Source organism: Oncorhynchus masou, unplaced genomic scaffold (assembly GCF_036934945.1).
Source record: "Oncorhynchus masou masou isolate Uvic2021 unplaced genomic scaffold, UVic_Omas_1.1 unplaced_scaffold_4627, whole genome shotgun sequence".
Classification (NCBI taxonomy): Eukaryota; Metazoa; Chordata; class Actinopteri; order Salmoniformes; family Salmonidae; genus Oncorhynchus; species Oncorhynchus masou.
The window spans coordinates 638-26,822 of NW_027011023.1; the positions used below are offsets into that span (position 1 = coordinate 638).

Below are 26,185 nucleotides of genomic sequence, written 5' to 3' on the forward strand. Positions count from 1 at the left end.
GTGGAATAGGCTGTTTCAATAACAGAACGTGTTACACAGGTGCCTTCGGGCAGAATGAATATGGATGGGAGACGGGAAACCATGGGAGGGAACCAAACATCTGAACCACTGACTTCATATTTTCTACAGTTCTGCTGAGAAGATCTGATTGAGTGAAAGCTGAAAGGGGTTGTATTGTTCTTCAATGAGACAGATACAGTGGTAATGATGTGGATGAATTAACTGAGACAAATAACACAGTCAATCAGTGGCTCACCCTGAAACTGAGAACACTCCGTAGATGACAGGATTCTTTGTGTCTTGAGTTGGCTGGATGTACACGTCCCCTGTTAGACACAAAGATAATTACATATAGCTAAAAGTGGTGCTGCAAACATTCTTTCACAATCACAATACTATTCGCAGTATGAAGGACTCTGGTAAAACACTGCTAATCTGAGATAAACATGGAAGGATGGTGTCTATTCTCTTCTGTCTCCCTTAGCTAAGCGGGGGATCTATTATTCCAACTGCGAGTCCTGAGCAGCCAGAGGTAATTCAAAGCGTGATGTACGGACAGTTTCTCCTTCCGGTATTGACACAGGACAGGAGATGGGTTCAAGGAGAAGACCTTTTGGATTGGACAGCACAGCGCTGGTTAGGTTTGTTAGCCGTGTTTCCGGCCATAATGGGGTCCTGAATCAGAACCCTTCCAGATTAGACACTGATTCCTGCATCTCAGAGGGGAAGGTAAAAAAATAGAGATCTGTGGTGTAACAACGCTTAAACGGGAGCCATATGCTGCCCATGACTGTCAGAGCTGAGGTAACGGGACCCTGTATCCTCCAGTGGTTTAATGAGTTAAAAGTGAAAGGAAAAACAATAAAGGGGAAAATGTCAATCAATTTTGAGTCGACTACCTCAGTTGAGAAGTACAACACTTCAGTCCCTTGTTGGAAACACAATTCCTGGGTAAAGGTTTTCCATTTAGAGAAAAGTGAGAGGGACAGGGAGAGTAGATTGGACGTGTTAGCCCACAGTCACAAGTCATTGGAAAGTTCAATAACTATGAATGTCTAATGATTAGATGATGCATGAAACATTATACTCTCCATGTATAACTCTGGACCTCTGTCATGGGCATTTATGAAGCCAGACGTTACTCGATATCGAGCCTCGTGTATTTATATATATATAAAGCAGCTCCACACCCTGACTCTACCCTTTCAGATAAATCTCTCAGCAAATATCAAGTTGAAATGTAAAAACCCTCAAACAACAAAACAGCAGCTCTCTCCATGCACACACTCACCAAATCTCACTGGATTAAGAGTAAAGTCGTATAATGAAACGTTATTTTGAGTTAATCATGCATTAAGATTGTTTGCCCAAAGAATAAACCAATCCGCTTTGACCCACACACTCCTTATTTTTGTAAAGAGAGATTCTTGGCCTCTTAGAAAAGCTGTAACTGAGTTTCTTTGACATTCATGAGTGTGTAAAAATACATGTTTTATTGCCAGGACATGAGAATGACAGGTAATGGCTGCAAACAAGGGGAATGAACTTTTGGCTAACAGGAGAGACATAAAACATCGGATGCCAGTTTGACATCCCTCCTGGCTAGCAGACAGAGAACTTCAATCAAATGTGGAACAAGTTGCATCATTTTCTTTTATTCTGGACCTTTTTGTTTTTATTTATTTATTTTTATTCTGGACTACTTGAGGAGTTTCTAAAGTCAGTAGTGTGCCTGCAAAAATAATGCTCTGTTGTTAATGCTAGAGAATGAGGATGACAAAATATCATAACTATGACAGAAATTGTGTTATTTTGTGTATTTTTATTTTTGTCAATGTGCATGTATAGTTTTATTAAGGATAACCAATAACCTTGAATTTTGCCTTATGCTGATTTTACAATGACCATTTATATCATGAAGAAAACGAATGCAGCATAATGATCTTCAATAGTTGGAGTTTCATTCCAAAATGCTATATATCAATTTTCAGAAATATTGGTAAATGAGCTTTTATTGATTAAAGAAATTATGAAAAAGATTGGTGTGGTCCCTGGGTTTGGTCCCTGGGGACCCGTCTGACTGCAAAGCATTACAAAAGTATATGGTCTCTACCCTGGGGACCCGTCTGACTGCACAGCATTACAAAAGTATATGGTCTCTACCCTGGGGACCCGTCTGACTGCACAGCATTACAAAAGTATATGGTCTCTACCCTGGGGACCCGTCTGACTGCACAGCATTACAAAAGTATATGGTCTCTACCATGGGGACCCGTCTGACTGCACAGCATTACAAAAGTATATGGTCTCTACCCTGGGGACCCGTCTGACTGCACAGCATTACAAAAGTATATGGTCTCTACCCTGGGGACCCGTCTTACTGCGAAGCATTACAAAAGTATATGGTCTCTACCCTGGGGACCCGTCTTACTGCACAGCATTACAAAAGTATATGGTCTCTACCCTGGGGACCCGTCTGACTGCACAGCATTACAAAAGTATATGGTCTCTACCCTGGGGACCCGTCTTACTGCACAGCATTACAAAAGTATATGGTCTCTACCCTGGGGACCCGTCTGACTGCACAGCATTACAAAAGTATATGGTCTCTACCCTGGGGACCCGTCTTACTGCACAGCATTACAAAAGTATATGGTCTCTACCCTGGGGACCCGTCTGACTGCACAGCATTACAAAAGTATATGGTCTCTACCCTGGGGACCCGTCTGACTGCGAAGCATTACAAAAGTATATGGTCTCTACCCTGGGGACCCGTCTTACTGCGACAGCATTACAAAAGTATATGGTCTCTACCCTGGGGACCCGTCTGACTGCACAGCATTACAAAAGTATATGGTCTCTACCCTGGGGACCCGTCTGACTGCACAGCATTACAAAAGTATATGGTCTCTACCATGGGGACCTGTCTGACTGCACAGCATTACAAAAGTATATGGTCTCTACCCTGGGGACCCGTCTTACTGCACAGCATTACAAAAGTATATGGTCTCTACCCTGGGGACCCGTCTGACTGCACAGCATTACAAAAGTATATGGTCTCTACCCTGGGGACCCGTCTGACTGCACAGCATTACAAAAGTATATGGTCTCTACCCTGGGGACCCGTCTGACTGCACAGCATTACAAAAGTACAGCCACCTAGCACTGTTGTTTGGTTAGCAGTGTTTGTGTAGTACAACCACCCAGCATTGTTGTTTTGTTAGCAGTGTTTCTGTAGTACAGCCACCCAGCACTGTTGTTTTGTTAGCAGCGTTTCTGTAGTACAACCAACTAGCCCTGTTGTTTGGTTAGCAGTGTTTGTGTAGTACAACCACCCAGCATTGTTGTTTTGTTAGCAGTGTTTCTGTAGTACAGCCACCCAGCACTGTTGTTTTGTTAGCAGCGTTTCTGTAGTACAACCAACTAGCCCTGTTGTTTGGTTAGCAGTGTTTGTGTAGTACAACCACCCAGCATTGTTGTTTTGTTAGCAGTGTTTCTGTAGTACAGCTCACCCAGCACTGTTGTTTTGTGAGCAGCGTTCCTGTAGTACAACTCACACTAGCCCTGTTGTTTGGTTAGCAGTGCTCCTGTAGTACACTCACCTAGCCTTGTTGTTTGGTTAGCAGTGCTCCTGTAGTACACTCACCTAGCCCTGTTGTTTGGTTAGCAGTGCTCCTGTAGTACACTCACCTAGCCCTGTTGTTTGGTTAGTAGTGCTCCTGTAGTACACTCACATAGCCTTGTTGTTTGGTTAGCAGTGCTCCTGTAGTACACTCACATCATTCTGCCAGGTAGACATAAACTACTTGTAGCTAGTTAACATTTTATTGAGAAGGTTTCTGGGAAAGCCTTTCCATCTACCAGAAGACGGTTAGGCTTATCATTAGAATCACTATATTTGTTCTCGCTCCTTAATTGTTTGAAAGCCCCTCTCAGCCCCCCTCTCAGCCCTCCTCTCACCACCTCCTCTCAGCCCCCCTCAGATGGCTCTTCTGGGCTCCACCATTAAACTGTAATCCTTACGGTGAAACTGCCACGTCCGCTTGCAATGTTACAACAATAAAGACGTTATTGCAAACAACCAACACTGTTTTCCCCTCTGACATCATTGCATGTGCGATAGAAGAGCACAATATGTACTGCAAAAAAACAAACAACGGTTGTCAGTGGTACTGTTTCCCCTACTGCGGATTCCATCTTTATGATAGAGACTTTAGACAACCGTCACGTGTGATGGATAGCTGTACGTTCAGCGATGACAAGCCTAGTATGACCTCACTGAGTGTGTCCCAGACTGCTCTCAGACTGAGGGAAACCTATTGACCTGCAGGAGGGACTGTTAAAGAGGTGATGACATTGACGGAAGACGAGAGAAGTCAGAAAAATAGACATGGACATTGAGTAAGAGTTGAGTACTGCTGAACATAAGTGTGTAGTTTGGGTAGTCATGCTGTATCAAAACAACTGGTCGTTCACCAGCTGAAATGAGCCTCCCCTAGGCTACAGGCCTAATATATAACAAACACAATCAAGTAATGATTGATGGCAGCAGTAAAAACAAATGACCTGCAATAAAACAAAATCACATCAGTTATTGTGATTGCATTGGACCGCTAATGAAATATGTCCCACTAATAACTAGTTTTCATGATCATTTCAAGGAGACTCCTCAGAGTCAGACTTCCTCAACACAGTGCATTTCACTGATGTTTTCCTTAGATGGTGAGCTATCAGTCATCAGAGATGTGAGTGACAGGCAGGGATGATCCCTCTAACCCTGCAGGGCGCCCCCCTGGCTGATCCAGAGACAGACCTTAAAGCCCTGCGCCTCATTACCAGTCCTCCCTAGACACCTACACACACCTCTACTCTCAGCACTTCCACTGTTGTGTTATTAAGGCAACCTGATCCCAGATCTGCTTATCATACAGATGTGATGTTGATGTCCACAGCTGGGTGGGACAGCGATATCTTAACCACTGCAGTACCTTCCTCAGAATTCCCATCTGTGTTGCTTTACAGGTGCAGAACGTGTACAGACCCATTGGTACAGACGGACATTCTGTACCTTGCAGAATAATTAATCAAACAACATTATAACAGTCAACAAGTCATTGCTGATTTCCTTTTTGCCCTAAACCAAAACTATACCCGAGAGCAAAGCTGAAGAGATGGCATTTCGCTACACCCGCAATAACATCAGCTAAATATGTGTATATAAACTAATGAAATTTGATTTGATTTCAGTGAAAACACAATGGAAGAGTTACTGTCTGTGAGGAATCTGTGCTTGGCTATGGTGGTGTATGTGGAATCTGTCAGTAGATCCATATACACTCTTGTTTTCTATTAGCCGGGTCATGGCATCACATTGATGCTTTCACTCTCCACCAGCTAGGCTCTCAATTAGGGCTGTGGTGGTCACGACATTTTGTCAGACGGTAAATATCAAACAAATGACTGCCCGTCTTATGGTGATTGACCATCAGAAGAACGTTTAGCTTCTCCAGGCCTCCAGCATACATGCTACTGATGCACGTCTTGGGAACATCAACATTTTAAAAAGTCTAATAAATCCATTTAATATACACAACATCACAATAAATCCATTATCTAGATCATTTAGCGGACAATATATGTTTATACATTTCATGCCATTATTTTAAATTATATAATTTTATAGAAAGAAGAATACATACTGAACAAAAATATAAAAGCAATATGTAAAGTGTTGGTCCCATGTTTCATCCCAGAAATCTTCCATACGCACAAAAAGCTTATTTCTCTAAAATGTCCTATGTGCAATAATGTGCACAAATGTGTTTATATCCCTATTAGTGAGCATTTCTCCTTTGCCAAGATAATCCATCCATCTGACAGGTGTGGCATATCAAGAAGCCGATTAAACAGCACGATCATTACACAGGTGCACCTTGTGCTGGGTACAATTAAAAGGACACTCAAAATGTGCAGTTTTGTCACACAACACAATGCCACAGATGTCTGAAGTTTTGAGCGAGTGTGAAATTGGCATGGTGACTGCAGGACTGTCCACCAGAGCTGTTGCCAGAGAATTTAATGTTCATTTCTCTACCATAAGCCACCTTCAACGTTGTTTTAGACTATTTGGCAGTACGTCCAACCGGCCTCACAACCGCAGACCACGTGTAACCACGCCAGCCCAGGACCTCCACATCTGGCTTCTTCACCTTATGGGATCGTCTGAGACCAGCTACCCGGACAGCTGATGAATCTGTGGGTTTGCACAACCGAAGAATTTCTGCACAAACTGTTTGGGATGCTCTGGATTGACGTGTATGACAGCATGTTCCAGTTTCCGCCAATATCTAGCAACTTCACACACACAGCCATTGAAGATGAGTAGGATAACATTCCCCCAGTCCAAAATCAACAGCCTGATCAACTCTTAAGTGCAAAGGAGATGTGTAACGCCTGCATGAGGCAAATGGTGGACACACTGGTAGATACTGACTGGTTCTGATACACACCCCTACTCTTTAAAAAAAAGATATCTGTTACCAACAGGAGTGCATATACATATATTTATTCTAAGTCATGAAATCCATAAATATATATACACAGTGTATTCAGAAAGTATTCAAACCTTTAACTTTTTCCACATACGTTATAGCCTTATGCTAAGATGGATTAAATATTTTTTCCTCACATCAATTTTGGTTAACACGGCAATGACAAAGCGAAAAACAGATTTTTAGACATTAATGCAAATGTAGGTCATCAATGGAAAACAAAGAAAGACATTATTTACATACTAAGTATTCAGACCATTTGCTATGACACTAAGTTGAGCTCAGCTGCATCCTGTTTCCTTCCACTGATGATCTTTGAGATGTTTCTTCAACTTGATTGGAGTCCACCTGTGGTATATTCAATTGATTGGACACGATTTGGAAAGGCACACACCTGTCTATATAAGGTCCCACAGTTGAAAGTGTATGTCAGAACAAAAACCACACCTTACAGCCCCTGGAGTTTGCCAAATGGCACCTAAAAACTCTCATGAGAAATGAAGATTCTCTGGTCTGATGAAACCAAGCTTGAACTCTTTGGCCTGAATGCTAAGTGTCACATCTGGAGGAAACCTGGCACCATCCCTACGGTGAAGCATGGTGGTGGCAGCATTATGCTGCGGGAAAGTTTTTCAGCAGCAGGGACTGGGAGATGAGACATGCTCCAGAGTGCACAGGACCTCAGACTGGGGCAAAGGTTCACCTTCCAACAGGACAAGAACCCTAAGCACACAGCCAAGACAATGCATGAGTGGCTTTGGGTCAAGTCTCTGAATGTCCTTGAGTCAGACAGAGCCCGGACTTGAACCCGCATCGAACATCTCTGGAAAGACCTGAAAATAGCTGTGCAGTGACGTGTGTCATCTAACCTGACAGAGCTTGAGAGGATCTGCAGTGGAATAGGATAAACTCCCCAAATACAGGTGTGCCAAGCTTGTAGTGTCATACTCAGGATGACTCAAGGCTGTAATCGCTGCCAAAGGTGCTTCAACAAAGTACTGAGTAAAGGGTCTGAATACTTATGTAAATGTGATATTTCAGATATGCACTACCATTCAAAAGTGTGGGGGTCACTTAGAAATGTCCTTGTTTTTGTCCATTAAAATAACATCAAATAGATCAGAAATACAGTGTAGACATTGTTAATGTTGTAAATGACTATTGTAACTGGAAACGCAGATTTTTCATGGAATATCTACATAGGCACACAGAGGCAACAATCACTCATGTTCCAATGGCACGTTGTGTTGTCTAATCCAAGTTTATAATTTTAAAAGGCTAATTGATCATTAGAAACCCTTTTGCAATTATGATAGCACAGCTGAAAACTGTTGTACTGATAAAAGAAGAAATTAAACTGGCCTTCTTTAGACTAGTTGAGTATCTGGAGCATCAGCACTTCTGTGTTTGATTTCAGGCTCAAAATGGCCAGAAACAAAGAACTTTCTTCTGAAACTCGTCAGTCTATTCTTGTTCTGAGAAATGAAGGCTATTCCATGCGAGAAAATGCCACGAACTGGAAAATCTCATACAACGCTGTGTAGTTCTCCACTCTTAGAACAGCACAAACTGGCCCTAACCAGAATAGAAAGAGGATTGGGAGGCCCGGTGCATAACTGAGCAAGAGGACAAGTACATTAGAGTGTCTAGTTTGAGAAACAGATACCTCACATGTCCTCAACTGGCAACTTCTTTAAATAGCACCCGCAAAACCATTCTCAACGTCAACAGTGAAGAGGCGACTCCGGGATGCTGGCCTTCTCAGAACAAGAATAGACTGATGAGAAATGTCTTTGTTTCTGGCCATTTTGAGCCTATGTCGAACCCACAAATGCTGATGCTCCAGTTACTCCAGTGTACTCCAGTTACTCTAAAATGTCTAAAAAACTGTTTTTGCTTTGACATCATGGGGTATTGTGTGTAGTTTGATGAGGGAAAAAACGATTTCATCATTTTTAGAATAAGGCTGTGATGTAACAACATTTAAAAAAAGTCAAGCTGTCTGAATACTTTCTGAATGAACTGTATATATAAATTTAAAAAACAAGACAGTTGTGATGGAAACAGGAAGTTTATATACTCTTGAGTGCAAAGCTGTCATCAAGATGTGTAAAGCTGTCATGAAGAATCTAGGTGTGTCCAAACTTTTGACTGGTACTGTAGATAGAGTCGGAATTTGACATACACTTAGGTTGGAGTCATTAAAACTCGTTTTTCAACCACTCCACAAATGTCTTGTTGACAAACTATAGTTTTGTCAAGTTGGATAGGACATCTACTTTGTGCATGACACAAGTATTTTTTCCAACAATTGTTTACAGACAGATTATTTCACTATATCACAATTCCACTGGGTCAGAAGTTCACATACACAAAGTTGACTGTGCCTTTCAACAGCTTGGAAAATTCCAGAAAATGATGTCATGGCTTTAGAAGCTTCTGATAGGCTAATTGACATAATTTGAGTTTGAGGTGTACCTGTGGATGTATTTCAAGGCCTAGCTTCAAACTCAGTGCCTCTTTGCTTTACATTATGAGAAAATCAAAAGAAATCAGCCAAGACCTCAGAAAAAAATGTAGACCTCCAAAAGTCTGGTTCATCCTTGGGAGCAATTTACAAATGCCTGAAGGTACCACGTTCATCTGTACAAACAATAGTACGCAAGTATAAACACCATGGGACCACGCAACCATCATACCGCTCAGGTAGGAGACACATTCTGTCTCCTAGAGATGAAGGTACTTTGGTGCAAAAGGTGCAAATCAATCCCAGAACAACAGCAAAGGACCTTGTGAAGATGCTGGAGGAAACAGGTACAAAGCTATCTATGTCCATAGTAAAACGAGTCCTATCGACATAACCTGAAAGGCCGCTTTTAGCAATGAAGAAAACACTGCTCCAAAACCGCATAAAAGCCAGACTACGGTTTGCAACTGCCTGTATGGGGACAAAGATGTACTTTTTGGAGAAATGTCCTCCGGTCTGATGAAACAAAAATAGACTGTTTGGCCATAATGACCATCGTTATGTTTGGAGGAAAAAGGGAGGCTTGTAAACTCAAGAACACCATCCCATTCGTGAAGCACGGGGGTGGCAGCATCATGTTGTGGGGGTGCTTTGCAGCAGGAGGGACTAGTGCACTTCACAAAATAGATGGTATCATAAGGTGAGAAAAGTACGTGGATATATTGAAGGAACATCTCAAGACATCAGTCAGGAAGTTAAAGCTTGGTCACAAATGGGTCTTCCAAATGGACAATGACCCCAAGCATACTTCCAAAGTTGTGGCAAAATGGCTTAGAGACATCAAAGTCAAGATATTGGAGTGTGCATCATAAGCCCTGACTTCAATCCTATAGAAGATTTGTGGGCAGAACTGAAAAGCATGTGCGAGTAAGGAGGCCTACAAACCTGACCGGTACCACCCCCGGCTCTGTCAGGAGGAATGGGACAAAATTCACCCAACTTATTGTGGGAAGCTTGTGGAATACTACCCGAAATGTTTGACCCAAGTTAAACAATTTAAAGACAATGCTATAAAACACTAATTAGTGTATGTAAACTTCTGACCCCTGGTAATGTGATGAAAGAAATAAAAGCTAAAATAAAACATTATCTCTACTATTATTCTGACATTTCACATTCATAAAATAAAGGTAAGAACCTAAGGGAATCTTGCTAGGATTAATTGTCAGGAATTGTGAAATACTGAGTTTAGATGTATTTGGCTAAGGTGTATGTAAACTTCTGACTTCAACTGTATATATACACATATTTTTAGATTAATTTATTTTAATTGACTGATTTCTTTATATGAACTGTAACTAAGTAAAATCTTTTGAAATTGTTGTATGTTGCATTTATATTTTTGTTAAATGTAATTTCACTTATTTGATTAAAATAGAAAGGATATTTTTCCCATTCCTGAGCGAGTGCGCATGTGAAGTGGCCATGTTGAGTGTAAAGTGATCATTTGAAACAGATATTATACGCTAGATTTAGAGTAATTTGACAACTTTAGTTGAGAATAATACAAACCTTGGAATGTCTTAGAAATCAAAACATATGGGCTGCATGATGCGACTATATTGATGATTTGAAAAAGTCTAATAAAATACACTTTCGGTTCTGTTCTTGCCTCAGGCTGCACATGCTGTTCTCTCATTAAGTGATAACATTCTCATCCATCAGACTATTTTCAATTCAATCTCGCCTTTACTAATATTTGAAATTTGTTTTGATTTAAAATGGCCATCATCAGATAGGTAGGAACAGGGTTCGGGGTAAAAAGATGTCATCCATATCAAATAGTACATCACTGGGTCCAAGCTTCCTGCCATCCAGGACCTATTTTTATAAAACGTTTCTTAACTCTATTTCTTGAACTGCATTGTTGTTTAAGGGCTTGTAAGTAAGCATTTCACTGTAAGGTCTACACCTGTTGTATTCATCGCTTTCCTTTGGTTCCCTTTTCGATTATGCCAGGTAGGCTACTCTGGTTTTACAGCTGAGCAATGTGCTTAATATTAGCATCTGAGAAATAAACATAGTAGCAGTAGATAGCCTGTAGCTCTATTCCGCCCAAACTCTGTATGCCATGGTCTCTCCAACCCTGTTCCTGCAGCTACCCAGTGTTTAGTTTTGCGAAACCAAGTGACATCTGTTCACGAACATCGATAGTAACATGTTTTCACAACCTAACATATTTAATTAAACTGTTGACAGTTTTGTTTAAAAAAAAATGCTTTTCTGTAGTGCGTAATGTGCATTAGTGCAGTTTGGAACGGTTCAGAAGAACTCAGATGTTACAGAGATACTACAGAAAGATGACAGAGAGTGGGTTCTGAACTGATGGTTGGTCCTTTTACCTACTGTCTCTTTTAGGTGGAGTGGAGCAGACTATGTTTAGTGTCTAACAGTTGAGGGTAGGACAACGCTTGAGGAGCATTGTGAAGTTACTGTAAGAACATAACAAATAGGCTGTACCACTGTTGGGAAATGATGCCTACTTTCTACGGAGTTCATCGAAGTGGGTCTCTATGCCGTCCACCCCAGGCACAGAGCAGATGAGTCTGGCCTTCAGGGAAAGTGCTCCACTTGTTGACCAGACAGCAGTGTCCACCATCATCATTCTGCAGGGGGGAGGCAAACACAACAAGTGGACCGGTCCACAGATTCAAACCAACAGCTGTTTGATAAAGACAACTAGCAGCCAACACTAGCTTACAGAGAAGTTGGGAGTGAAAACATCAGATCTGTGGGTCAGTCTGTCCACCCCATCTGTTGTGGACAGACGCCTACCCCTACAGAGAGGTGGGGAGGGAGGTGATGCCCAGGAAAATTACTCACAGCCCAGTAATCCTTGCAAAACATTACGAAACGTGTTCATTATGAAATGTCCAAGTTAAAAATCATAGAATGCTATTTATGCAACAATTTATAGCGGAGTAATATGCTACTGAATATCATGCAAAGGTTAGAATATTCCATTTTTGTAGCTCCTACACAAAAAATGTTATGTACTCTGAAATTGTATCAACATGAGCACTCTTTCTACCAGGTATTGTGTATACTGTATCTACGACAATAGTGTTATTTCCAGTGGGCGTCATCAGAGAATTTGTCCTTAATGGCCATGTACTCTTAAAAATCAGCATCCGGCATAGCCAGAAGAGGACTGGTCACCCCTCACAACCTGCTTCCTCTCTAGGTTTCTTCTTAGGTTCCTGCCTTTCTAGGGAGGTTTTCCTAGCCACCGTGCTTTACACCTGCATTGCTGCTGTTTGGGGTTTTAGGCTGGGTTTCTGTATAAGCACTTTGGAACATCTGCTGATGTAAAAGGGCTTTATAAATACATTGATTTGATTTGAGGACAATGACTTAGGGTCCAGAGACAGACAGGACCAATGTACCAACGGTCCCATAGGAGACGTGCAGCAAGAGGGGGAAGGTTTGCACACAGCACAGGGTTACCCTCTGACCCCTCTAAGGGTAAACAACGTTCTGAGTCACTGCAGTGACTGGATACGTACATCATTAGATCAACATTACCCTGAGAGTGTTATGTGTATGTGTGTTTATGTGTATATACTGGAGACCAAAGGCAAACTCTCCCATTACAACAGAATATCACAGGGGACAACAAGCATTCCCTTTAGTTTGGTTTTCTTAGACTCCTCATTGGCTGTTGAGGGAAGTGGGGGCAGTGATGATTTAAGGGGATTTTCCAAGGGAGACCCCTCTATTCTGGGGATGTCTCAGTATCAGGAGTGGCAGGGTACTGGGTTTACAAGCTCAGAGGTCACAATATGAGACAAACCCTCACAATTGCAGTAAGAAAACATTTGCAGATAATGTGGTAGTGTGGCCACTTACCAGACAGATCCTGCCTATCCTGGACTGGGTCATAGGACTCTGGCCCATCTCTGAAGCCTTCTCCCGGAAGAAGAAGTACAGCTTGTCATCATTCTTCTCAGCACTGTCTGGGATGAGGTGTGCCTTGATGAATATGGGATCTGAAAATAGAGAAAGAGCGAGAAAGAAGAGAGAGCAAGAGTGAGAGATAGAGAGAGAGAAAGAAAAGAGAGAGAGAGAGAGAGAGTTGAAGACAAGACAGATGCTAGTGAGAGTCAGTTGAGGCCTCAAGCTGAGCTCATGTCACTACATTCAAATCAGTTTTATTAATCTCACTGAATGAGCACAATATGGCATCAACCTCTCTTCCCCATGATAGCTCACTGATTAGGGCACTGCTGGACAAATCAAACTGATCCTGTCCTCCCTGCTGCAACAGACACAACCCATATGGGGGCAGACCATGTGGGGGGTGGGAAGGGGAGTACATAGAATAGGTTAGAGATGAGTTCATTAGTCACAGGAATGCAGCTGGAACTGCTGGGTACAGTGAACATCTTATGCTGAGGCCTCCAACAGCACGGGTCAAAATAAAATAAAAAATAAGAAAAGAAAAGAGAAGTGAATGAGAAAAAAAAATCTAGATAATAATAATAATAATAATAATAATATATACGCATTTACAATTGTAGCAATGATAAATTACCATTGGGTGGTGGGGGCATGGTAAGAATCTGTTGGGGAATGCCCATAAGGGGAGCAGCAGGGGAGGAAGTGAGAAGTGAATGAAAAAACAGTAATAAAAATAATAATATATACATATTTACATTGTAATTGTAACGGCGTTCTTCGTTTGTCGAAAGAAGTCGGACCGAAATGCAGACGTGTTGATTAATCATGTTCTTTTAATGAAACAAATAACGGAACTATACATGAAAAAACGAATAAATACAAAAACAACAAACGGAACGTGAAACCTATTACAGCCTGGCTGGTGAACACTACACAGAGACAGGAACAATCACCCACGAAATACAAAGCGTAACCCAGGCTACCTAAATATGGTTTCCCAATCAGAGACAACAAGAATCACCTGACTCTGATTGAGAACCGCCTCAGGCAGCCAAACCTATGTAACACACACCCCTAATCAGCTACAATCCCAATAACTAAAAAAAACCCCACTAAGAATACAACAAACAATAAAACCCATGTCACACCCTGGCCTGACTAACTAATTAACTAAAACACAAAATACTAAGACCAAGGCGTGACAGTAATAGTGATAATTGTCCATTGGGGGGTGAGGCAGGGTAGGAAGTCTGGGGGGCAGGAGGGAGACAGGGGGAGCAGGTTGGCTATTCAGCAGCCTGATGGTCTGGGGGTAAAAGCTATTGGCCAGTCTTCAAGTTATTGCCCTGATGCTCCTGTACGGTCCGCGTCTGAGAAGCGGGGAGAACAGGGCATTGCTCGGGTGGCTGAGGTCCCTGATTATCTTCTTGGCCTTCCTGCGACACCTGGTGTTGTAGGTGTCCTGTGGGGCAGGCAGTGTACCCAATGGTGTGTTAGGCAGTGTACCACCCTCTGTAGCACCTTGCAGTCCGCGGCAGTGCAGTTGCAATACCAGGCTGTGATGCAGCCTGACAGTATGCTCTCAATGGTGCTCCTGTAGAACACTGTGAGGGCCCTCAAGGACAGGAAGAATTTCTTCAGCATCCTGAGTTTTAAGAGTCGCTGTTGTGCCTTCCCAACATTCTCCGTGTGGGTTGATCATTCCAGCTTCTCAGAGATGTGCACGTTGAGGAACTTGAAGTTTCTGACCGTCTCCCCATTGATGAGGATGGGCGTACCCAGCCTGGTTTCGCCAGAAGACCACAATCAGCTCCTGGCACCATGCTGTCAGAGTGCCTACGTCCTTCCTGTAGGTCGCCTGGTCATTGTTAGTAATCAGGCCAACTACTGTCATCAGAAAACCTGATGCAGTCGTGGGTTTATAGGGAGTACAGGAGGCGACTGGGACACACACTTGTGGGGCCCCTGTGTAGATAATCAGTGTCGAGGAGGTAACGTTGCTTACCTTCACCACCTGGTGGCGGCCCATCAGGAAGTCAGGCCCAAATTGCATAGGGAGGAATTCAGTCCCAGGGCCGTGAGCTTTGTGGTGAGCTTAGAGGGCACTATGGTATTGAAGGCTGAGCTGAAGTCTATGAATAGCATCTTCAAATATGCATTCCTTTTGTCCAGGTGGGTGATGAGTTTGCAGTGCAATGGCGGTGTGTTGTCTGTGAATCAATCAGGGCGGTAGGTGAATTGTTGAGTGCCAAGTGTGTCGGGGAGGAGAAGGTAATGTGGCCTTTGACTAGCCTCTCAAAGCACTTCATGATAACAGGAGTGCTCCGGGACAGTAGACTTATATGGGGGGGTTGACCATGTGGGGTGTGGGGTGGGAGGGGTGGGGGGTGGTACATGGACTCATATGGGGGTAGACCATGTTGGGGGTGGGATATATGAACCCATATGGGGAAAGCAGGATGGATCAGGGCGTCATAGTGTGGCCTTGGGACTGATGAACAGGACTCCAGGTGGAGATGGGAGTACCTCCTGCTGGACTCAGCCCTACTAATCAATGGTGACACTTTCCTCTCAAAAACACTGACCTCCAAAACACACTGACTTCCCCAAACACACTGACTTCCAAACACACTGACTTCCCAAACACACTGACTTCCCAAACACACTGACTTCCCAAACACACTGATCTCCCAAACACACTGACTTCCCAAACACACTGACTTCCCAAACACACTGATCTCCCAAACACACTGATCTCCCAAACACACTGATCTCCCAAACACACTGATCTCCAAACACACTGACTTCCCAAAACACTGACTTCCCAAACACACTGATCTCCCAAACACACTGATCTCCCAAACACACTGACTTCCCAAAACACTGACTTCCCAAACACACTGACTTCCCAAAACACTGATCTCCCAAAAACACTGATCTCCCAAACACCTGATCTCCCAAACACACTGACTTCCCAAACACACTGACTTCCCAAACACACTGACTTCAAAACACACTGACCTTCAAAACACACCCACCCAGCAGCACTTACGTGTACACAGGGCGTATAGTAGCAGATCAATGCGCAGAAGGGTACAAGGTATTTGGTAGGGCAGCCAATATGCTCTTGCAAACTCTAATATAATTAATTGTTATGCCAAACATCCCAGACATGAAATGCTACCAGACATGTATGGCATGACAACGAACCACAGAAGACTTGGCTACAGCACAAACGTGACAAAACATTTCCTACTGTATTGATGTGATAGGCATTGTTGACTTTTTAATGGCTGAAACAGCTTGAGGCTTAGACCATATAAACAGTATGACATACAGAGGTGCTATGAGACAGAACAGGAATGTAGAGAATGAGGAATCAATTGATACCTGATGGAAATATAAAGACAAATGCCATAGAGAGATGATGTCTGTCAGGATGAAGGACGTGAGGCGTTACCATTTAACCATTTGGAGTTGTATTGATCCGTCCTCATGGCAGTCTGTTTCCCTAAGTCTACGGAAGATGGACGCATCTGTCCCCATGAAGTCAATGTAGACCCTTGCGTAGGCTCCCCATCTGTCAATAAAGAAAAAAGAGATGAATGGAATGTTATAGAAAGTCAAAAACCTATCGGTTGACAGGAGGTAAACCATAGGTGATTCGTGACTCCGTCACAAATATGGCCCTGTTTTCTGTAGGACAATAAACATGGTACCCCTCCCCTCCACATAACCAACCAGCTGGTGGCCAGGGTCAGGCAGGACAGCGCGGAGGGAGATCCCAGGGCAGACACTGGGGACCTGGGGCAGGATGGGGATGTAGTCATTGGCCCTGGTCTGGTCATGGTAAGCAGTGTGGGGTGGAGGCCTGGGAAATGCCCGCCACCAGTTGCTTGTGGCTGAGTGTGTGTGGTGAGCAGGTGCTGCCCCAGTATGGGACCTGTTTAGAGTGTTGACAGATCTCCCGAAAGACAAGACAGTATTTTCCTTCTATAATCCCATCAGATCGAACCCCCTTCCACACTGGGGTGGGTTGGCAAGGTGACCAAACTTGACAGAAAAACTGGGGTCAAGAGAGGTACATAGATACCCCCGTAAAGAGGATAATTCCTTGTTTTGCATCTGCGTTATTGTGGTATGACTGGCTGTGTTGTAGGTCAGTTATGTAGCAGCTGAGTCGCTACAGTAAGTGGAGGCTAGTTAGTTCCGCCCCAGTCATCTAGGTGTGGGATGACATGGGAAGTCACAGAGCGGGGTCATGGGAAGTGTCACACACCCTGGGTGGCTGGAGGTCAGTGGAGCCATGCCAGAGAGGAAGAGGTCAACAGCTAAGTCTGACCAACTGTCTGCAAGCTGGTGTCAACACCAGGCCACCTATTGATATGAGAACTTACATACCGACACATGCTACTCCCTTTATCCACAAATTACATTAAATATACTGTGCAGTACATAGATGAATACTTCTCCATACGGCAATTGACTTTTCAGTATATACTTTATGATTATGAGAATAGTATAACAATGGAATGTTTTACATCATCACAGGGTAACTACAATTGAAGAGAAAACGGTTTTAAAAGAGGCAGAAGTTTTTGAATGAGCAAGGTCTAGTGTGACTTGCCAGTCGTGCATTGATTCCACAGGGGTTGGACTGACCAGAAAGACTCTTTGTGGGGAAGAGGAATATAACTGCAGGGGGAAACAACACTTTTGTTTCAATAACAGAGACACTCAATTCTTCCAATATTAGTACAAGTGACCTGAGAGAAGAGGTGAACAGGCACTTACTGATCAAAGCTGAGACGCTGTTGAGTTTAGGTGCGTAAGGACATTTGCCTTTCCCGAATCCACTTTGCCTGGCTTTCGAAAGCGGAAGATATATTCCTGTAATAGATAGCAAATCAAATGTTATGTGTCAAATGCTTGGTAAAACAACAGGTGTAGACTAATAGTGACTTGCTTACTTACGGGCCCTTCCCAACAATGCAGAATAATAGAAAAAATAATTGAAAGATAATAACACATGGAATAAATAGACAATAAGTAAAGATATCTTTATACTATATACACAGGTTACCAGTACCGAGTTGATGATAACGGCTATATGCACGGGGTACCAGTACCGAGTCAATGTACAAGGATACGAGGTAATTGAGATAGATAAGTACATATTGGTAGGGACAAAGTGAGGACAGAAACAATTCAATATGTAAACATCATCAACAATTATTATGTTGTTTCCATTGAGAACACAGTTGATTCAGGCCTTATTTATGTATTACACGTGATTTGGTTTTTACATAATGTAACCCTTTTTCAGGGAAATACAGACACAAGGAGGATATATAGGAAATGCAGGTTGTTTATTGGGATGAGTCTTGTCCTGGAAGCAGAGCTGAGTGATTTTTACTAGATGGGTGGGTTGCAAAGTCAGCATTTGCCCTAGGACAAGCATTTGCTTTTTGGTCATAATTAAGGTTAGGTTTAGGCATAACGTTAGCAGTGTGGTTAAGGTTACGGTTAGGTTTAAATCAGATTGTATGACTTTGTGGCTATGCCAGCTAGTGACTTCTCCTGCAGAGCTGCCTCCAGTACATGAGTCATCCCAATAAAGGTTGGCACACAAATATGTGTCCTTGTTTCTAAGCACAGGTCTGTCAAATGCTGTGTTAGTGTGCTGAACCAGACATCTATGTAAAACACACTCACACACCTGTAATAGCTTTAAGCAAGGGAGTATGAAGTGTATAAGGTCAGTTATTGGCAAAATGGAGTGCTTGAGCAAAAATGAGGAGAGCGATCAAAACGAATCCACCATGCTCCTAATGTTAGAGATATGGAGAGTGGCTCTGAAGTCCATGAGCCAGGACCGCATTGGCTTTGTGTCCGTAGCTTACTGTACCCTTGAGGATTGGTAATAATAAGGCTTATTTTATTTTAGAATATGTGATTAGACCCCATTTCTTCCACATCATAATCAGAATCATAATAATCATAATCACATCATAATCAGCGGCGTCCATTTTGGATGTCAACAGGCTGTACATGATGACAGGGGCTGTCAGACACCAGATGGGCACCTGACCCAGGTCTCAGACCCTTTCTACAGTAGCCTCCCCAGGTCCCAGACCCAGCCCCTTGCTACAAGCCTCCCCAGGTCCCAGACCCCAGCCCCTTGCTACAGAAGCCTCCCCAGGTCCCAGAACCCAGCCCATTGCTACAGAAGCCTCCCCAGGTCCCAGACCCCCAGCCCCTTTCTACAGTAGCCTCCCAGGTCCCAGACCCCGGCCCCTTGCTACAGAAGCCTCCCCAGGTCCCAGAACCCAGCCCATTGCTACAGTAGCCTCCCCAGGTCCCAGACCCCAGCCCCCTGCTACAGTAGCCTCCCCAGGTCCCCAGACCCCAGCCCCTTGCTACAGAAGCCTCCCCAGGTCCCAGAACCCAGCCCATTGCTACAGTAGCCTCCCCAGGTCCCAGACCCCAGCCCCCTGCTACAGTAGCCTCCCCAGGTCCCCAGACCCCAGCCCCTTGCTGAAGCCTCCCCAGGTCCCGAACCCAGCCCATTGCTTCAGTAGCCTCCCTCGGCCCAGAGTGACAGCTCCTTGCTACAGCAGCCTCTCCAGGTCCCAGACCCCAGGTCCTCGCTAAAGTAGCCTCCCCAGAATGCAAACTGCAGTCCCTTGATACCGTAACCTACCCTCAACCAGGTCCCAGAGCCCAGCCGTTGCTAAAGTAGTCTCCTCTTGGCCCAGGTCTTAGACCCCAGCACTTTACTACAGTAGCCTCCCCTCAGCCCAGACCACAGCCCCTCGCTACAGTAGACTCCCCTCTGCCCAGGTCCCTAGACCCCAGCCCCTTACTACAGTAGCCTCCCCTCAGCCCAGACCACAGCCCTACTTCCACAGTAGCCTCCCTCTGCCCAGGTCTTAGACCCCAGCCCCTTACTACAGTAGCCTCCCCTCAACCTAGAACACAGCCCCTCGCTACAGTAGACTCTTCTCTGCCCAGGTCTTAGACTCCAGCCCCTTACTACAGTAGCCACCCCTCGGCCGTGAAGCTACGCTGACTCCACAGGCCCTGCCGTAGTGCTGAAGTCTGCCTTAGGCTGGTCCTCCCTCCGGACTGGGGTGCCTGCAGGTAGAGGAGCCTAAAGGGACACGTGCACGCGATTACCACGAGGGTCCATCGACTGCACCCGAAGGGACAACCCAAAACCAACTGAAACTCAGTGGAAAAATCAACCCAAGAGTTGACCAGAAGGAGAACAGAAAAAGCTCAAAGAAAGACCCATGACCGAAACACAACCATGACCACAACAGAAGAAATGAGAGTGGACTCTATGACATTTAAAAATTAAATTTAAAACGTTTGGCAGACACCAGAGCAATTAGGGTTACGTGCCTTACTCATGGGCACAGACAGATTTTTCACCTACTGACCCAACTCTCTTAACAGCTAGACTACCTGCCACCCCATGAGAACCAATGAGAAGAGAAACCCAAAAGTAACAAAAAGAAATCCATGTCAAGTGGCACGCTAGAGAGAGTTCAGTGACGTGAATAAATCAATATGGAGTTTCAGAATCCGCAGCTATCTAGGTTGCCAAATACATACAGAAAACATGCCATGCCATGCAAATGAAAACATAGACACAAGGTTCAGCAACGTAAAAAAGACAAATGAGACCCATTTGGGTGAAAAGCAGAAAAGGAACTCAAAGTAAAGTGAACTCAGTGAAGACGTGAGGCAATATCTGGAAAACCTTGGGAGCTGTCTGAGGACTCAACATGCGTGAGGCCTTGGAATGATAACTGGGAGAACTTCCAAACAAATGGTTTCTGTTTACACCTCTAATTTTAACCAATGAAACCTTTACAGTTCAAGCGATGTAGCTAGCAGGGCCTGGGAGAGGATGAATGTCAGAGGGGATGACTGGCCTGTACATTGAAACCTAAGCCCTGCAATGAAGCGTTGAGACTAAACAGGCAGGATAGTAACAGTAAGTGTGCACTGGGGACGGCAGCTGCTGCATCTCTGATGGCCGCTGGTCTATGAGGGAGAGAGGGAGAAACAGAGGGAGGAATGGATGAGGGGGTGAGTTACAAGGCTGATGATGGATGAGAGGCTCCATCGCCATTGATGGCCTTTCAGATCCTCCCAGACAGGTCAGAGCACGACACATAAACAGGTGAGGGGGAGAGGAGACAGCCGCTAGTAGAAGATAGTCCTGGTTGTTTTAGACACACAGTCAACATTCTCTTTCCCAGCAGTTCTTTAGCTGGCGGTTAGCTTCCCATGGTGGCAGTTAGCTGTCTCTCCAGTAGGAGTCACTGTAACAGTGTGACACAAACTGCCAGAATAAAGGGAGAGTTAACCACCTGTGAAGAGCTCATTATCTATTAGTATTTCCACTGAGGATTGACCTCAAAGTGTTTTACATCAAAAGGCTCAAACTTTTCTGCTCCGTCTACTTGGGCCGGCACCGTGTCTCACTGGGCCATGGCTCTGTGACCTGCTCACTTGGAAGCAAGACCCTGGGTACTTTTTTAGCTTTAATTTACATAACAATGGCTAACTGTGAACTTTAACACCTACTCACAAAGCAACATTCTTGTATGATGCAGAGGTTGTTGATTCTGCCCGCCACAAGGATTTAGTGTCACACTCCTGATGGAAACACAATTACACTATAGAGTTTACATTAACATAAAACACTAGCGGCCCACTAAGTCTCAATGGAAAAGCACCAATATGAGCCTTCTCTGGGTTCACCAGACCATGGATAGAGCAAATCAATGTGAAAAGGGGAGCAGACAATTGTCCCATGACAAGGACAGAAAAGGTGCGGAATGAGATTTTTTGACCCTGAGTTGATTGACAGATCTGACTCTGAAAGAGGGGGAGTACAGGAGTGTGGAATTCATGGTTGGCTCCATCTTGTCTCTGGTTACCTGGGACCTGCGCCCGCGGTCCACGTAGGTGCAGATGGGGTTGTATGCCCCTGTTCCACACACGTACAGGTGGGTTCGGTTCCACGGCTCGATCAGACGGATGAAGTTCCCACATTCCCCTGACGGAGACAAGAAAGAAAACGCTGTCAGTAGGATACAAGGATAATCATTACATTTTCAGAAAGATAAACATATTCTGCTCTGGACTCCTTTCAGCCTTCTGAGGAAAACAAAAGGTCCAATTGATGAGTAATAACCTTCAGCTAACCACCTCAAACTACCTCAGTTACATTTATGTATTCCACTTGTGCCCATCGAAAACATTCCTTTCACTTAGTTGACAATTTAATTATCACAAGCATAAAAAATATTATTACACACGTCAGGAATACGTATTTGACTACAAGGCAAGTTGATGAATAGAGTTTCCTGAAAAAACAATGAAAGATAGGCAGACTGCTTTAATCTGAAGGTACACACACGCACGTTGAACAGGACAAGGCAGTGGCCCATGATGTCTCCTTCCAGCTGTCTGAAACCCCGTCCCCTGCCTTAACACCAGCCAGTCCCCCTGCCTTAACACCAGCCAGTCCCCCTGTCTTAACACCGCCAGTCCCCCTGCCTTAACACCGGCCAGTCCCCCTGCCTTAACACCAGCCAGTCCCCCTGCCTTTAAACCAGCCAGTCCCCCCTGTCTTAACACCAGCCAGTCCCCCTGCCTTAAAACCAGCCAGTCCCCCTGCCTTAACACCAGCCAGTCCCCCTGCCTTAACACCAGCCAGTCCCCCTGCCTTAACACCAGCCAGTCCCCCTGCCTTAACACCAGCCAGCCCCCTGCTCCTTAACACCAGCCAGTCCCCTGCCTTAACACCAGCCAGTCCCCCTGCCTTAACACCAGCCAGTCCCCCTGCCTTAACACCAGCCAGACCCACTGCCTTAACACAAGCCAGCCCCTGCCTTAACACCAGCCAGTCCCCCTGTCTTAACACCAGCCAGTTCTGCCTTTAACACCAGCCAGTCCCCCTGCCTTAACACCAGCCAGTCCCCTGCCTTAACACCAGCCAGTCCCCTGCCTTAACACCGGCCAGTCCCCCTGCCTTAACACCAGCCAGTCCCCTGCCTTAACACCAGCCAGCCCTGTCTTAACACCAGCCAGTCCCCCTGCCTTAACACCAGCCAGTCCCCCTCTTAACACCAGCCAGTCCCCCTGCCTTAACACCAGCCAATCCCCTGCCTTAACACCAGCCAGTCCCCTGTCTTAACACCAGCCAGTCCCCCTGCCTAACACCGGCCAGTCCCCCTGCCTTAACACCGGCCAGTCCCCCGCCTTAAAACCGGGCCAGTCCCCCTGCCTTAACACCGGCCAGTCCCCCTGCCTTAACACCGGCCAGTCCCCTGCCTTACACCAGCCAGTCCCCCTACCTTAACACCAGCCAGCCCCCTGCCTTAACACCAGCCAGCCCCCCTGCCTTAACACCAGCCAGTCCCCCTGCCTTAACACCAGCCAGTCCCCCTGCCTTAACACCAGCCAGTCCCCCTGCCTTAACACCAGCCAGTCCCACTGCCTTAACACCGGCCAGTCCCCCTGCCTTAACACCGGCCAGTCCCCCTGCCTTACACCAGCCAGTCCCCCTACCTTAACACCAGCCAGCCCCTGCCTTAACACCAGCCAGCCCCCTGCCTTAACACCAGCCAGTCCCCCTGCCTTAACACCAGCCAGTCCCACTGCCTTAACACCGGCCAGTCCCCCTGCCTTAACACCAGCCAGTCCCCCTGCCTTACACCAGCCAGTAACACCAGCCAGCCCCCCTGCCTTAACACCAGCCAGCCCCCTGCCTTAACACCAGCCAGTCCCCCTGCCTTAACACCAGCCAGTCCCCCTGCCTTAACACCAGCCAGTCCCCCTGCCTTAACACCAGCCAGTCCCACTGCCTTAACACCAGCCAGCCCCCCTGCCTTAACACCAGCCAGTCCCCCTGTCTTAACACCAGCCTGATCCCCTGCCTTAACACCAGCCAGTCCCTGCTTAACACCAGCCAGCCCCCCTGCCTTAACACCAGCCAGTCCCCTGCCTTAACACCAGCCAGTCCCCCTGCCTTAACACCAGCCAGTCCCACTGCCTTAACACCAGCCAGCCCCCCTGCCTTAACACCAGCCAGTCCCCCTGTCTTAACACCAGCCTGATCCCCTGCCTTAACACCAGCCAGTCCCCTGCCTTTAACACCAGCCAGCCCCCTGCCTTAACACCAGCCAGTCCCCCTGCCCCAACACCAGCCAGTCCCCTGCCTTTAACACCAGCCAGTCCCCCTGCCTTAACACCAGCCAGTCCCCTGTCTTAACACCGGCCAGTCCCTGCCTAACACCGGCCAGTCCCCCTGCCTTAACACCAGCCAGTCCCCCTGCCTTAAAACCAGCCAGTCCCCCTGTCTTAACACCAGCCAGTCCTGCCTTAAAACCAGCCAGTCCCCCTGCCTTAACACCAGCCAGTCCCCTGCCTTTTAACACCAGCCAGTCCCCCTGCCTTAACACCAGCCAGTCCCCCTGCCTTAAAACTTCAATAGCCCCATTCAACACCAGCCAGTCCCACACATACAACACCTAGCCCAGTCCCACCTTTAACACCAATAGTCCCCTGCCTGCTACAATAGACCCTGCCTTAACACAAGCCAGCCCCCCTGCCTTAACACCCAGCCAGTCCCCCTGTCTTAACACCAGCCAGTTCCCCTGCCTTAACACCAGCCAGTCCCCCTGCCTTAACACCAGCCAGTCCCCCTGCCTTAACACCAGCCAGTCCCCCTGCCTTAACACATTGGTCCCCACCATGCTTCAGCCAGTCCCCCTGCCTTAACACCAGCCAGTCCCCCTGTCTTAACACCAGCCAGTCCCCTGCCTTAACACCAGCCAGTCCCCCTGCCTTAACACCAGCCAGTCCCCTACCTTAACACCAGCCAATCCCCTGCCTTAACACCAGCCAGTCCCCTGTCTTAACACCAGCCAGTCCCCTGCCTTAACACCGGCCAGTCCCCCTGCCTTAACACCAGCCAGTCCCCCTGCCTTAAAACCGGCCAGTCCCCCTGCCTTAACACCGGCCAGTCCCCCTGCCTTAACACCGGCCAGTCCCCTGCCTTACACCAGCCAGTCCCCCTACCTTAACACCAGCCAGCCCCCTGCCTTAACACCAGCCAGCCCCCTGCCTTAACACCAGCCAGTCCCCCTGCCCTTAACACCAGCCAGTCCCCCTGCCTTAACACCAGCCAGTCCCCCTGCCTTAACACCAGCCAGTCCCACTGCCTTAACACCGGCCAGTCCCCCTGCCTTAACACCAGCCAGTCCCCCTGCCTTACACCAGCCAATTCCCCTACCTTAACACCAGCCAGCCCCTGCCTTAACACCAGCCAGCCCCCCTGCCTTAACACCAGCCAGTCCCCTGCCTTAACACCAGCCAGTCCCTGCCTTAACACCGGCCAGTCCCCCTGCCTTAACACCAGCCAGTCCCCCTGCCTTACAAGCCCAGTCCCCCTACCAGCCAGTCCCCTAGTCTTAACACCAGCCAGTCCCCTGCCTTAACACCAGCCAGTCCCCCTGCCTTAACACCAGCCAGTCCCCCTGCCTTAACACCAGCCAGTCCCCTGCCTAACACCAGCCAGTCCCACTGCGTAACACCGCCAGCCCCCTGCCTTAACACCAGCCAGTCCCCCTGTCTTAACACCAGCCTGATCCCCTGCCTTAACACCAGCCAGTCCCCCTGCCTTAACAAGCCAGCCCCCCTGCCTTAACAGCCAGCCAGTCCCCCTGCCTTAACACCAGCCAGTCCCTGCCTTAACACCAGCCAGTCAGTCCAACACCAGCCAGTCCCTGCCTTAACGCTAGCCAGTCCCCATACCTAACCCCAGCTGGTCCCAATGCATCAACCACACCCAGCCTCCTGTCTAACCCCAGCCAGCACCTTTGCCTTAACACCAGCCAGGCCTCCCATGCTGATCACAGTGATACAGGGGCAAGGCCAACATGCAGACCACAGTGATACAGGACCAGGTCTCCAGGACCAGGCCTCCATGCTGGCCACGGTGATACAGGGCCAGGTCTCCAGGACCAGGCCTCCAGGCTGGCCACATTGACACAGGACCAGGCCTCCATACTTGACCACAGTGATACAGGACCAGGCCTCCATGCTGACCACAGTGATACAGGACCAGGTCTCAGGACCAGGCTTCCCATGCTGGCCCACGGTGAGTACAGGGCCAGGTCTC

The 26,185-nt window shown here is 46.4% G+C and overlaps 1 pseudogene; it reads right to left on the minus strand.

Moving 5' to 3' along the window:
* Positions 1-256: 256 nt before the first annotated feature.
* On the minus strand, positions 257-26,106 carry LOC135535233 (semaphorin-3F-like; annotated as a pseudogene).
* Positions 26,107-26,185: the final 79 nt, after the last annotated feature.